The sequence below is a fragment of the Lissotriton vulgaris genome, chromosome 1_2, assembly GCF_964263255.1.
Source record: "Lissotriton vulgaris chromosome 1_2, aLisVul1.2, whole genome shotgun sequence".
Lineage (NCBI taxonomy): Eukaryota > Metazoa > Chordata > Amphibia > Caudata > Salamandridae > Lissotriton > Lissotriton vulgaris.
In genome coordinates, this window is record NC_141686.1 from 182,721,591 (window position 1) to 182,735,178 (window position 13,588).

The window sequence follows — 13,588 nt, forward strand, 5'->3', positions numbered from 1 at the left end:
TTGACGCCGGTAGGGGGCGAGGGAATGTGGCAATTAGCACGGTGATAGTGATAATTGTGGCGGTGGCAGTGCGGTGCGGTGCTGTGCGGTGTACGCTACGGTACAGTGGGGGTGAAGGTGCAGGTTTCCGCTTACCGCTTACTGCATCCTGCATTCCGCATCTCATTCTCCACGCTATCTTCGCCGCCGGGCTGCTGTAGGCTGCTACTGAAGGCTGCTGTAGGCTGTAGCTGTAGCTGTAACAGCGGCAGGGGCGGCAGGGGCGGCGGTGAAGCCTAAATCTGGCTCCGGCCCCGGCTTTCACTTCAGTTCTTGGGTCCCGTGGCGGTTTTTATCCTGTATTGCCATCTGCACCTGAAAACCTTAACATTGCACCACCTAAGACACAACCTACCGCCCCATCACCGGAGGATACTTTCACCAATTTCCTCTTAGATACACCACCTCCATATGAGGTTCCAGTTATTCACAACCCTCTGCCTCCGCCAACCCTTTTACAACATATCACACCACCTCTCACTCCAGAAGGGGCTGCCGTAGGTCCAGACCCAGGTAAAACAATTCCCGACTGCCCCTATGACCCGACTCCGAGCAACACAGGGGAGGCGGGCCGAATAAGTAAAATACTTCATGACTCATGGGAAGAAATAAGACATCTACCAGCAATTGACACGTTTCTTCAAGCGGCCTCTGAGTTTCTTCGTACTGGAGAGAACTCACGAGCCATTAACGCTATGACTAAAAGAAGATCACACCCTGTAAAAATGCACATGTATAGGTTCCTCCTTTGCTGTTTCATAAAACACATACAAGCAGAGGAAAGAAATGTACCAGTTTCACTTTTTGACTTATTAGATTCCGCATCCGACCACACTAGTCTAGAACTTATAAATGATGCAGTAGACAGGTTCACCCGTAAGGTGACCCGTATTCTGCAAAACTTGCAAACAAATGAAGAGAATAAGAAACTTGAGGAGGAAATTACTGTACCTACTGAAAAAGTCCTACCCGTTCGTTCTTCCACCCCTAATTCACGAACACCCCCGCCTACATTCCTCCAAGGTCACTCTGAACGGTCATCTCCAGATGAGTTATTTGAAAAAACATCCAATGCATTAGACTACTGATTAGACCAGGAACCTCCGCTTACACCGGAGGAGGAGGAAATAGCCAGAACTGCGACTCTATGGGTCTCTCAATATAAGATATATGACAATGATCTCATAGCACAACTTTTTCTAGCATTACCACGCTCACATCAAAGATTAGCAAGTCTCTACATGGTACAACATCTCATCACACTCAAATGACACTCATTTTAAACATGATCCAAGACTCGAAGATTTTCTGTCTGACTGCGCTGATAACATGTTCCTCCACAATAGTTCAGTTTTCCTCAACACATTTATAGATTTTAGACAGAAATACCAGAAAACGACTGAATATAAATCTTTCAATAATACTTGTGGACCAATTAATAGACTTCCTCAAACACGCCAGCTCCCCATGATAGAGGTCCACCCCAGAGCTGGCACGAATGGCGCGCTTCAGCGCATTTTTATTTATGTACCCTTGACAAAACTTGAGTTACTAAGGATAAAAGAGATGGTTCCCTCCCACTCAAAGGATCCTGCTGCATTCTTTAAAGAATTAGGAGATGTATTATTGATGGGAACATATACTCTTTCTGATATCACAGCAATTCTGAAATTATTATTGCCATCAGGTATATATGACAAACTAAGAGAAAAAGATTGGGAAGTAGCAGGTGAACACATTAGATGGACCGAACTTCAGAATGACGAAAATACTAGAGTAGCAGGTCAAGGTATAGGAGACAGACTAAATGCACTTCCTGGCACTATTTTAAAGGTGCTACCACAGTTACTGACAGTGAAAAAGGAGGACTGGGATACCATTTCCTCCTGCAAACAGAAACATGGTGAAGACATAGGAGATTATTACACCAGACTTGAAAAATGTTTTGCGTTAAATAGCGGCCTTAATCCGACAAGCGAAGCTTACCCACATCTGTTTGTTTCCAAATTAGTAGACAACGCCTTGCCAGCTATTAAGGAAAGAGTACTAAAAGTAGAAAGTACCTGGCAAGCACATACACCACCACAGGTGTTACAAATGCTACAATATCACCAAAATCGCATTAGGGATGAAGAAGAAAATGATAAGAAACGCATGAAAGACACCAAGATGAAAGCATTAGTAGCCCAAACTGCACCCCAGCGCCAACAGACACCAGGTAGCCAGACAAACGTGACGAGCACTTGTAATTATTGCAAAAAGACGGGACACTTCGTTAAAGACTGCCCTGTCTTAAAGCACAATTTGGCTGCTGGTAAGACACAGCCTCGTCCATATCAGCCAAAACAGAATGTTTCCAAAGGCAGTTCAACACCTTCAGTTCCACCGACAACACAAATGGCCAAATAAACATTATAGACAGCGACTACACTGAATACTACCCAGATTTTTCATGATGTTGCCCAGGGAGAGAAGATGACAAACTGCCCCTAATCCCCATCCCAGTAGATCAGAAAGGCCCATTTATAGAGTTCTGACTTCTTGGGGAGGATAGAAAGTTTCTACTAGACACTGGGGCCAGTAAAACAACAATAAGCCATCAAGAGGTCCCAGAGGCTCCTCTCTCGGGTTCAAAAAGTATTTCTCTGGGTTTCTCCGGACAACTTGTGACAAACGCCACGTCAAAACCACTGCCCATGCAGGTTGGTCCCCTCACGACAACTACAGATCTTATATTGAAAAAATCATGTCCAGAAAATTTGCTTGGTATAAAAACATTGAAAGTATTAGGAGCCGTTATTGTTTGCTCACCTAAAGATGTCATATTATTTCTACGAGATCTTAAGGGCCACTACACAAGTAGAGAATTAAACGAGCGTTTGAAAGATTTGCCACACACCCTTAGGGCCACTGATTCCACCACAGTAGGATGTATGGAAATAACACCTCACAAGGTTACACTGAAAGAGGGAGCCCAACTACCATGTATAAGACAATACAAAATTCCACCTCAAGCTGAACAAGCATTAATGTTAATTATTCAGGACCTAATACAGTCAGTTGTGATTAAAGAAACAACTTTGAACATTTGCAATTCCCCTGTTTTACCAGTTCATAAAAAAGTGGAACCAGGAACACCACCTGTCTACAGACTAGTAGTGGATTTGAGAGAGCTCAATAAATGTGTCATTCCACAACACCCTGTGGTCCCAGACATCTCCACTTTACTCACAGCCATAGATGCAGAAGCAACGCATTTTTCTGTCATTGACTTAAAAAACGCATTCTTCAGTATACCCATTCACCCAGACAGTCAATACCTTTTTGGCTTCTCCTTACAAGGACAAAGTTTTCAATTCACAAGATCTCCTCAAGGTTTCACCGAAAGTCCAAGTGTATATAGCCAAGCGCTGGCATGACAATTGGATACTATTCAAATGGCCACGGATACAGCCATACTACAATATGTTGATGATATCCTCATTACAGCCAGATCCGACGCAGCATGTGATGAAGCATCACTACTAGTACTAGAATTCCTAGCTGCAAATGGCCATAAAGTTTCCCCTGGTAAGCTCCAATTTTGTTTACAGCAAGTGGCATACTTAGGGCACTTGCTGTCAAAGGACGGTAGGCAGCTTACACAGGGACGCATCCAGCTCATACAACACATACCACAACCAACAACACAGAAACAAGTTCGAGCTTTTGTTGGTCTCACCTCATATTGTAGACAGTGGATCCCGCAATTTGCACTCATTTCTAAACCATTAGTGCAGCTGACAACACTCGAAGCTGGTGCTACTCCACAATTACCCTGGACAGATGAACATATGCAAGCTTTTCAGTCTCTTAAAAAGGCTATGTGTCAAGCTCCAGTGTTAGCAACACCTGATTACACCAAAGATTTTACCTGGTTTGTAACAGAAAACTCAGGTACAGCACTATCAGTCCTGACCCAACTTCAAGCAGACAGACATAGACCATGTGGTTATTTTTCAAGTACATTAGATCCAGTAGCACAAGCATTACCTGCATGTCTAAAATCAGTAGCAGCTACTGCACAAGCTATTAGACAAAGCAATGCTATTGTATTGGGACATCATCTGATAGTCCAGGTACCACACGCTGTAGAAATTCTGCTAAACAGAACGCAAACACAGCATCTGACAATAGCCAGACTCACCGGATATGAGATGACGCTTTTTCAGCCACATATTGAGATTCGACGATGCAACATTTTAAACCCAGCAACACTGTTGCCACTGACCTCTCCTACTGAACAACTTCACGATTGTATTGACATAATTGATTTAGTGACCAAACCCAGACCAGATTTACAAGATACTCCCCTTTCTAAGGCAGAAATGACACTTTTTGGTGATGGTTCTTGCATGAGACTCCCCACTGGAGAACTAGCAGCAGCCTATGCCGTCACAAATGGTACAAACACCTTGGAAGCACACAAGATAGAGATACTGTCGGCACAAGCAGCCGAACTCATAGCACTAACACGAGCATGTCACTTAGCAAAAGGAAAATCAGTTAACATTTACACTGATTCACAGTACGCTTTCGGGGTTGTACACAACTTCGGCACATTGTGGAAAGAGAGAGGATTCCTCACATCACATGGGTCTAAAATACAGCATGCTACATTCATCACTGCCCTCTTAGAGGCCAGTCAGTTACCAGCGAAAGTTGCAGTATTAAAGTGTAAAGCACACACAAAAGGAACCGATGAAATATCAAAAGGAAATGATTCCGCAGACAGTGCAGCCAAATTAGCAGCAAACACAGAATTGAATCTACTACACCGCCAATACGCAATACGAGACCCCTTTTCTGACATCCAGGATGTCCAAATTCACACCACACCACACCACAGGAACTTCTAGAATGGAAGGAAAAAGGAGGGGTCCTTACAGATCAGGGTTGGATGACACCTGAAAGAGCAGTATGGTTTCTGCCGGATGCTATGGTACAGGTTATAATAAACACCATACATGGACCAGCGCATCTGGGAGAAAAAGCAATGTTAGACAGCATACAGAACATATGGCACAACAAACATTTGAGAGCTGCAGCCAAACAAAAAGTCAAAAACGTGCATGATTTGTAATCAGTTCAACCCAGGTAAAGGCACAAAGGTGGAGCAGGGTGGATTCCAACCCCCTGACCATCCATTTGAAGTTCTCCAAATGGACTATATCCAGATGGAGAGATGTAGAGGTCACAAGTATGTGCTAGTTGTAGTATGTGCTCTGACCAGATGGACAGAAGCCTATCCCGTCCCAGATTACACTGCAACGACAACTGCTAAGCAACTAGTAAGAGAATATTTCCCCGAGATATGGGTGGCCCCGCGTCATCTACTCAGACAACGGCCAGCCCTTCTCCTCTGAACTCATGAAGCAAGTGTCTCTTCTGTTAGGGTACACTTGGAAATTTCACTGTGTAAGACATCCTCAAGCAGCAGCTCTAGTAGAGAGACACAACCAGACTTTGAAGACAAAATTGGCCAAGATATGTACAGACAAAGGCGTGGACTGGATGGTAGCCTTACCGGTTGCCCTTTTCTACATGCGTATGGTAGCACATTCCAGAACTGGTCTATCTCCGTATGAGGTGGTCTTTGGCAGACCACCAAATATGTGGGGTACGCCAATGCCTAATAGAATTACTGATGTAGACAGCAGCATATTGACTGATTACCTGGGTTCCTTGATGTCTGCACTCCAATCTTGTCGTTCACAGGTCGCTGCAGCCTTCCCTGACAAAACCGCCCCTGGAGAACACACCATCCCCCCCGGCGACTGGGTGATGATAAGAACCTTCAACAGGACCAGTCCTCTTCAGCCCAGGTGGAAGACTCCGAAGCTCGCGCTCCTAACCACGCGGACGGCGGTGAAGGTCGAAGGCAGGAAGGGCTGGCTACACGCGAGCCACTGCCGGAAATATTTTGGACAAAGAGACACTGTTGCCGGCGACGCTGCCAACCCTAGTGACATTGTAACAGAACAATCTTTTGTTCCCTTGGAACTGACCCCACAACAAGAATATAAATCAAAGTTGAGGTCTGCCATCCGGACTCTGGCTAATTAAGTCCACTGGGCGCAGGTCCAGTGGTGAAGCGGTTGGAGCATGGGGATGGATTTAAACACCTTGACTATGTGGGAAAAAGATAGAATGAAACGCAGAAACAAGAACTTTAAGAACTTGCGTAGTGGTTCTATCATATGTTTAATGATATTGTTTTTCTTCATAACCATTATGACGTGTCTTGGTTGGATCCTCCACACTGTTTTTACTCCAACACCACACACCTCTCATACACCCAACAGCACTCAGGAACACACATATCATGACCTACCCCCTCATGAACAAGCCCATAGACTAGCCTTGCAAAACAATACCTTTATACAGATGTTACACTACACTCATCAGGACAGCAATAGCACAAATTGCTGGATATGTGGCCGCCTCCCACCTCATCAGACAAAGGGAGGGATGCCTCTTTTCCCCTTTCCATTTTCCTATAATGGGACTTGTGAAGCCTGGTTCGCCCTAATAACAGCTGACGATACTACCCCCACCTCCTGCCCTGACAGAAATAATTCATGCAAGAATGGGTGGCCTTGGGGGGACTTAAACAAGGTACTTAATGCTGCCTGTTACCCAAATAAGGATGGAAATCCTCAGGCGACAGGTACAGTCCTAGAAAGTGAAGAATACAAGCAAGGGAACATGACCATGTCCTACAAGATGTTAAATACCAAACCTAAAAAGAATGCTGGTCCCCCTTCCATCTCGGTATCACCAGTAAAAGGACACCTGTGCATCCAGAAAAATGGCTCTGTTCCATTAGGGCACAGTGACTGTCATACCACTATAAGTTTTGAAGACAGAGGAAAGTCCTCATTTCTAGCATCTCGCCATACTTATTTCGTCTGTGGCCAAATGGCCTATGTGCAGCTGCCCTTGAACTGGGGGGGAACTTGCTATATAGCATTCCTGTTACCCCCTGTCTTTGTGGCCCCATCCACTTACCACCGAGACCTCCTGGTGCCCCATGTCAGACATAAAAGAACGATCAATACCTCCTTGGTTGACCAAACAGAAACCTCATGGGAACAGTATACAGAGTTTAACAAAGGGTTCTTCTTCTTTGTTGGCCCTGTACAGAACAGCAAGCTTATACGTAGGTTGACAAGGACCTTAGAGGCTGTTGTAAACCAGACGGCGTCTGCCCTGGGGAGCTTAACCCAGGAGCAGTCCGCCATACGATTGGTTACTCTCCAAAATTGCCTTGTCCTTGACATCATCCTGGCTGACAGAGGCGGAGCCTGTAAAATTATAGGCTCTAGCTGCTGTATATTTATTCCTGATAATTCCCCATCTGTATACACGGCCATAACAAAATTACACAAGATAGCCGTAAGTTTACATCAAGAACCTGGCACTTGGACGTGGTCTGATTGGTTCTGGAAGATAACATCGTCCTGGGGATGGCAACTGCTGTCAGCAACAGGTATAATATTCCTGATAATAACTGGATGCCGCCTTTGCATCCAATGTGGTCCTGCCCTGTGCGGTCTATGCGCTGCAAACTGCATTCCTAAACCACTTGTCCAGCAGAGAGAAAGGGAAAGAATTATGCTACAAGAATGTATAGATGATCTCATGCAAATTGAGATATAATGTAGGTACACTCTGGGGCAAGGAGGGAATGTGGAAATAAAATTGACAATTGTGCCCCATCATTTCCCTGTTTCTGCCTGACAGCCATTTTTCTTATTCAGACAAGCACCCATTTTGTGTGACATTCATTTTGTCTTCAGACCCACAAGCAAGACACACTGCCTCTGGCACCCCCGTTCATTGAACACACATTTCTGTGGTTCTGCCAATTCTGGGAACCAGCAGCAGATAGTTCCTGTTTTCTTAACTGTAAGACACCCTGCACCTGCCATCTTAGTTCATTGACCACCCCTTCCTGTGCTTCAGCCAATTCCCAGAACCAGCAAGATAGTTCCTGTTTTACACAAGATGGTTCCTGTTCTTGACTCTAAGCCAGAGATAAACCCCCGAATGAGTAAGGGCCTTCGAAATGACTGCTTGTCACTTCCCTTTTTCTTGTCACTTCTCTTTTCTTCTTTTGCCTATTGACTGAAAACTGTATAAATATTCTGATGTGTGAATAAAGCTGCAGACCACTCCTGTACCCGCTTGGTGCTGGAGCTCTCCCCTTAACTCGAGTTACTGGACCCTTTTTTTTACTCGAGCACCACAGACTCCTCTCCTTGCTTTGACTGAAATTATGATTATTAAGTATAGAAATTCTGAGATGAGGTAATATTGAATAATTTACCACAGAACAATATAATAATATAGCAAATAAAACAAAATAGAATATATACATACAAAAAACCATAACATTTAAAAATAAGCCATTTTAATTAAAATACAAAAGTAAACAACATAAATCTCAAATCTTAGAATTTTATTAGCATATTTTAAATATTATAAAAATTAATAAATATTGTAAATATAAATAAATAAACTTAATAATATAAATTGTAACAAAATAAAATAAAACGTTTTACATTTTATATACTATTCCCACTTCAATTTATACAAAATTAGACAAAGTGTTAGACAAAGAATGTATACAATCCACAACTCCTACTTCACATAATGCAACAGTAGGTAAATTGTTATATTACACAGAGGTGAAATGTACTATTCTCACTCCCAGCAATGGAACAGAAGAGAAAGTGTTGGATTGAAGAGGGGATAAAAATAGTATTCCCACTCTAGTTAGTACAACACTAGGGAGATTGTTGGATGGCAGAGAGGTCAAAGTAACTACTCCCACTTTTTCACTGAAATCGTAGGGAAAGCATTAGATTGTAGAGGGGTCAAATATACTATTCCTACTCCAGTCAGTGCAACAGTAGAGAAAGTACTGTATTGTGGAGGGCTAAAATGTAATATTACAGCTCTAATAAATACAACAGTAGGGAAAGTGTTGGATTGCTTAGGGGTAAACGTTAATATTCCCACTCCGATGAGTGCAAATGTAGGGATCGTTTCAGATTATGGAGGGGTAAAATATACTATTCCAACTCCAATAAGTACAACATGAGGAAAAGTGTTGGATTTCTGAGGGTTAAATCTTACTATTCCCGCTCTAGTCTCTAGTCAGTGCAAGAGTAGGGAAAATGTTAGATTGCAGAGAGGTATAGATTCCTATCCCACTCCAGTCACTGCAACACTAGGAAAGTGTTGGATCATGGAAGAGTAAAATGTAATATTCCTATTTATTTATTTATTTTTGAGACTTGTAAAGCGTGCAAATGCCCTGGGGCGTCTCAGCGATGGGGACAGTGGCAGAGTGATAAGCAGATTATTGATTAATAGTAGGCGCAACAGTAGGGTGAAGGGGGCCTGCTACAGGCCCCCAAAGTCAGTTTCAAACAGGCTTTTCATGTCGGACAGACCGAGTCAGAAAGGCTGTCAGAATCTGACATCCTAATACGTTGGTCATAAACCTGGTCCGTAGGCCTGTACAATTCGGCTTTGACCAACTCTGAGTTTCCGAATGCTGGTTGTAACCAATTTGGACTACCTGAACAGTTTGCTTTCTGACCGAGAACATCCTAATCGTTTGATCAGATGTTTTTCCAACTGAGGGGCCAAATGTGATGTCAGTTGAAAACTCTTCCTACTGAATCGGTTTCGGAAATTAAATATTAAAGTTAATAAAAAATTAATTATTAATTCATTATAATTAAATACCTTCCCACCCTGTACCCCTATCAACACTCTACGGTGCTAAACATCAGAAATAAAAATTAATTTCAATTTAATAACTACTACCAATTTAACAAATATGTTAAAAACCTAAAAAATATTTATACCAAAAATGTACATTGTATACATATAAAATATATACTAAAATACATACCAATAGCAACAAAAACGATATCATTAACAACTATATTTTTGTAAATTGTAATGAAATACTCAAAATCCATATTACTCACCTTAAAAATGATATTCTTGACAATGATATTCTTACTGAGGATATTTCCATTTCACAATATATTGTACACAATATTTTGTTAGGACGATATATTAGTTTTGATAATTTGGCCATAATTACATTTCAGAATGAAAACTGACCAGTATTTCTATTTGACAAATTTGGATTTGACTGCTCATATGGCAATCGTAAACAAATATTTCGCCAGCGCGTCTTGTGCAGTGGCCGGAAAAGGGCCGCCACACAACCCGCATTAGAAAAATGGTTGTTTACAAAAATCTGTGCACTGTGTTCCAGGCACCATGTGATGCATGGCAGGCGGGGTTTGGGTGTTTGGAGGGCACATATTAGTGGAGGCCGCGGTGAAACTGTGGCCTTCTAGGGACCCCAAAGTCCAATTCCAACAGCTGTTCAATGGAAAGGCTGCCTGACAGGGAAATTGTAATCCCTACAGCCGTTCCTGAGCAGGCACCATCCCATTGTAGGCTCTTGGAAATTGTAGGCTCTTGGAAATTCACTGCATTCACTGCAGTCCAACCCCCGTCTCGATGAACATCGCTCTTCTTCCAAAGGTATGTTGGAGGATTGGAGGACTAGGCTTTCTCAGGAGGCTGCTCCGGGAATTAGCTTGCCTTGCCAGACTTGTAAATGGCAGCCGTATCGGAATAAAACCACCAGTTAAGGGCTTACACAGGCTTACACAATCATCAGCTGGTCCCCTGGGCACATCAGACATCTAATATAGAAATATTCTTGCTTCCAAGGAGTCCTCTATTTGATTGGTTTTGAAGTTACTCTGAAGTGGTGCTGGAGCTTTGCAGAGCTCTGCCTGACCCCAAAATGGTGTTCACACACAAGGTGGTGTGATCTGAGCTCCTGGCCCATTTGGAGCATCTCACTCTTGCTTGTTGGTCCTGCTGGTTCTCATCAGATCTCTACTGCGCCACCTGTTTCCACAACAATTGTTTACTATGCTGTTGGACTTGCTGTTTCCCATCAAATCTTTAATTGTCTACTTGGGTGCCACAACAATGTGGCACAACAAAATACAATGGTCCAGCACTCCACTCAAAGTAATCAATAGTCATAGTGGCTAAGGTTGTGTGATTTGCAAGAAGATTATGAATAAAGAATCTTTATACAAAGACCTGTGGAATGGACTTTAATCTTGTTGATCTTGACTATTGATTACTTTGCGTGGAGTGCTGGACCATTGTATTTTATTGTAAATTGTGGGAATTTCCCTTGGAATCCTAGAGGTATCGAGCTTCAGGTCCTTGGCACCCTGAGATTAGGATTACCTATACCAGATTATCGATAGGTGCAGTCATTTTTGCCTTATACCCCGTGTTCTTTTGTTGTTTATACAATCTGGCACACCACCTGATGTTTTCTGTGCTGTTTGTCCTGCTAGATCCTTTCAATCCTACATTGCTCCTTCTGGTTGCCATAACAATTTAGCACATTATCTGCAGTCCGGGGGTGCTGCTATGTACTAGAGGGTGCACAAGAATTATAATCCCAACCCTATTACTATGGTAATTTCTAACTATAACGTCTGCAAAACCTATGGTTTTTCCAGTGAATATATATATATATATATATATATATATATATATATATATATATATATATATATATATATATATATATATATATATATATTTAAAAAACATATCTCTAGTGTTAAAAAACTATTAAACTATTAGAAAGACAATAACCTTAACTTATAATTTCAGAATTTTTTAAACAATATAATAATATAGCAAATAAAACAAAATAGAATACTACTCAGAGCCACTTTAACAAGTGCACCAAACCTGAACCACCGTTGCCTGACTCACTGGTTGAAGGGAAGTCTGGGATCCATAATACCATGGACATGATCCTTGAGAAAAGTTAGCAGAGGTACATGTCCTTGCCAAATCTACCAAAATCAACACTGACATGATGCAACAGGATTTATTCGCTTTCAGATCTGACATTATCAGTATCAATGCAAGAGTTTAGGAGGCAGAATCTCGTATCAGTACCCTGGAAAATAACTCCACTGCTTCAACCAGAATCATAAATAGCCTTCTGTCCACCTCCAAATCCCTTCAAAGAGAAGTTTGTGAGTTTACGGACAGAAACCGCAGATGGAATCTACACATATATTCAACTTTTAGCTGGAAAGAGCACACCGTGTTCTCTCCTTCAAGTCTGCAAACAGAAATACAAATTGTCAGATTGTCTGCCATCCAGTAAGTTACCAACATACAAAACTAATCCTCAGCTATGTACTCAAGAACCACCATATTTATGCCTCTTTCTGTATCTCTGGTGCTTCTTTCTGCACTGATCTTGCTTATTTCTGCACCTCTCTTGCCTCTTTCTGCACCCCTCGTCCCTCTTTCTTCAATTCTCTTGTTTCTGCTTCACCACTGTTCCCTCTTTCTGCACCTCTTTTATCTGTTTCTGGAACTCTATTGCCTCTTTCTACACCCCTCTTGCCTCTTTCTGCACCCCTCTTGGCTCTTTCTGTACCCTTCTTCCCTCTTTGTGCATCCTTCTTGCCTCTTCCACACCTCTCTTCCCTCTTACTGCACCTCTGTTGGTTCTTACTGTTCATCGCTTGCTTCTTTCTGCACCTTTCTTCCTCTTGCTGGACTTTTGTTGCCTCTTTCTGCACTTTTCTTGCTTGATTTTGCACTTGTCTTTCTCTTTCTGCACATGTCCTATCTATGTAGGCATAGTTAGAAAACTGCATTGAAAAAAAGCTTGTAAATTCACTGAAAAACTCAGAGGTTTCAAGGAAGTTATAGTTATGGATTAGCATTTAAAAACCTTAGAAATTCACAGAAAATACCACTGGTTTCAGGGGTGTTATAGTTAGAAATTTTCATTCAAAAAACCTTTGAAATTCACTGAAAAAACCATAGGTTTCAGGGACGCTATAGTTCGAAATAAGCATTTAAAAAACCTTTGGCATTCACTGAAAATACAGTAGGTTTCAGGGACATTATAGCTAGAAATTTTCATTTAAAATAACGTGGACAAAACATAGGCTTCATGGACGTTATAGTTGGAAATTATAATTTAAAAAACCTTTGAAATTCTCTGAAAAAAACACAGGTTTCAGGGACATTATAGTTAGTTGGGCATTTCACACGTACAAAATCAGAGAAATGTGTCCATTATAGTTAGTTTAGCTAACTATAAGTTGCACCCCTGCAATGCACTGCTGATGACATCACATATTACATCACTCATGACTAACCCTGGGCGTAGTTCGCCAAGTAGCGCTACGCGTAGCTATGCGAAGTGCACTCCCCACTACGCGAGCTACGCGTAGCACTACGCGAACTGCATAGTAGCCTGTTCGTACTGTGCAAGATGCCGTTTTCAATGATTGCACAGTGCGGACAAGCATCCGGCACTGTGCAATCATTGAAAATGGCATGTTGCACAGTGCGAGCTGTAGTTTTCTGCCGCTCGAGTAGATTTGTACTCGAGCAGCAG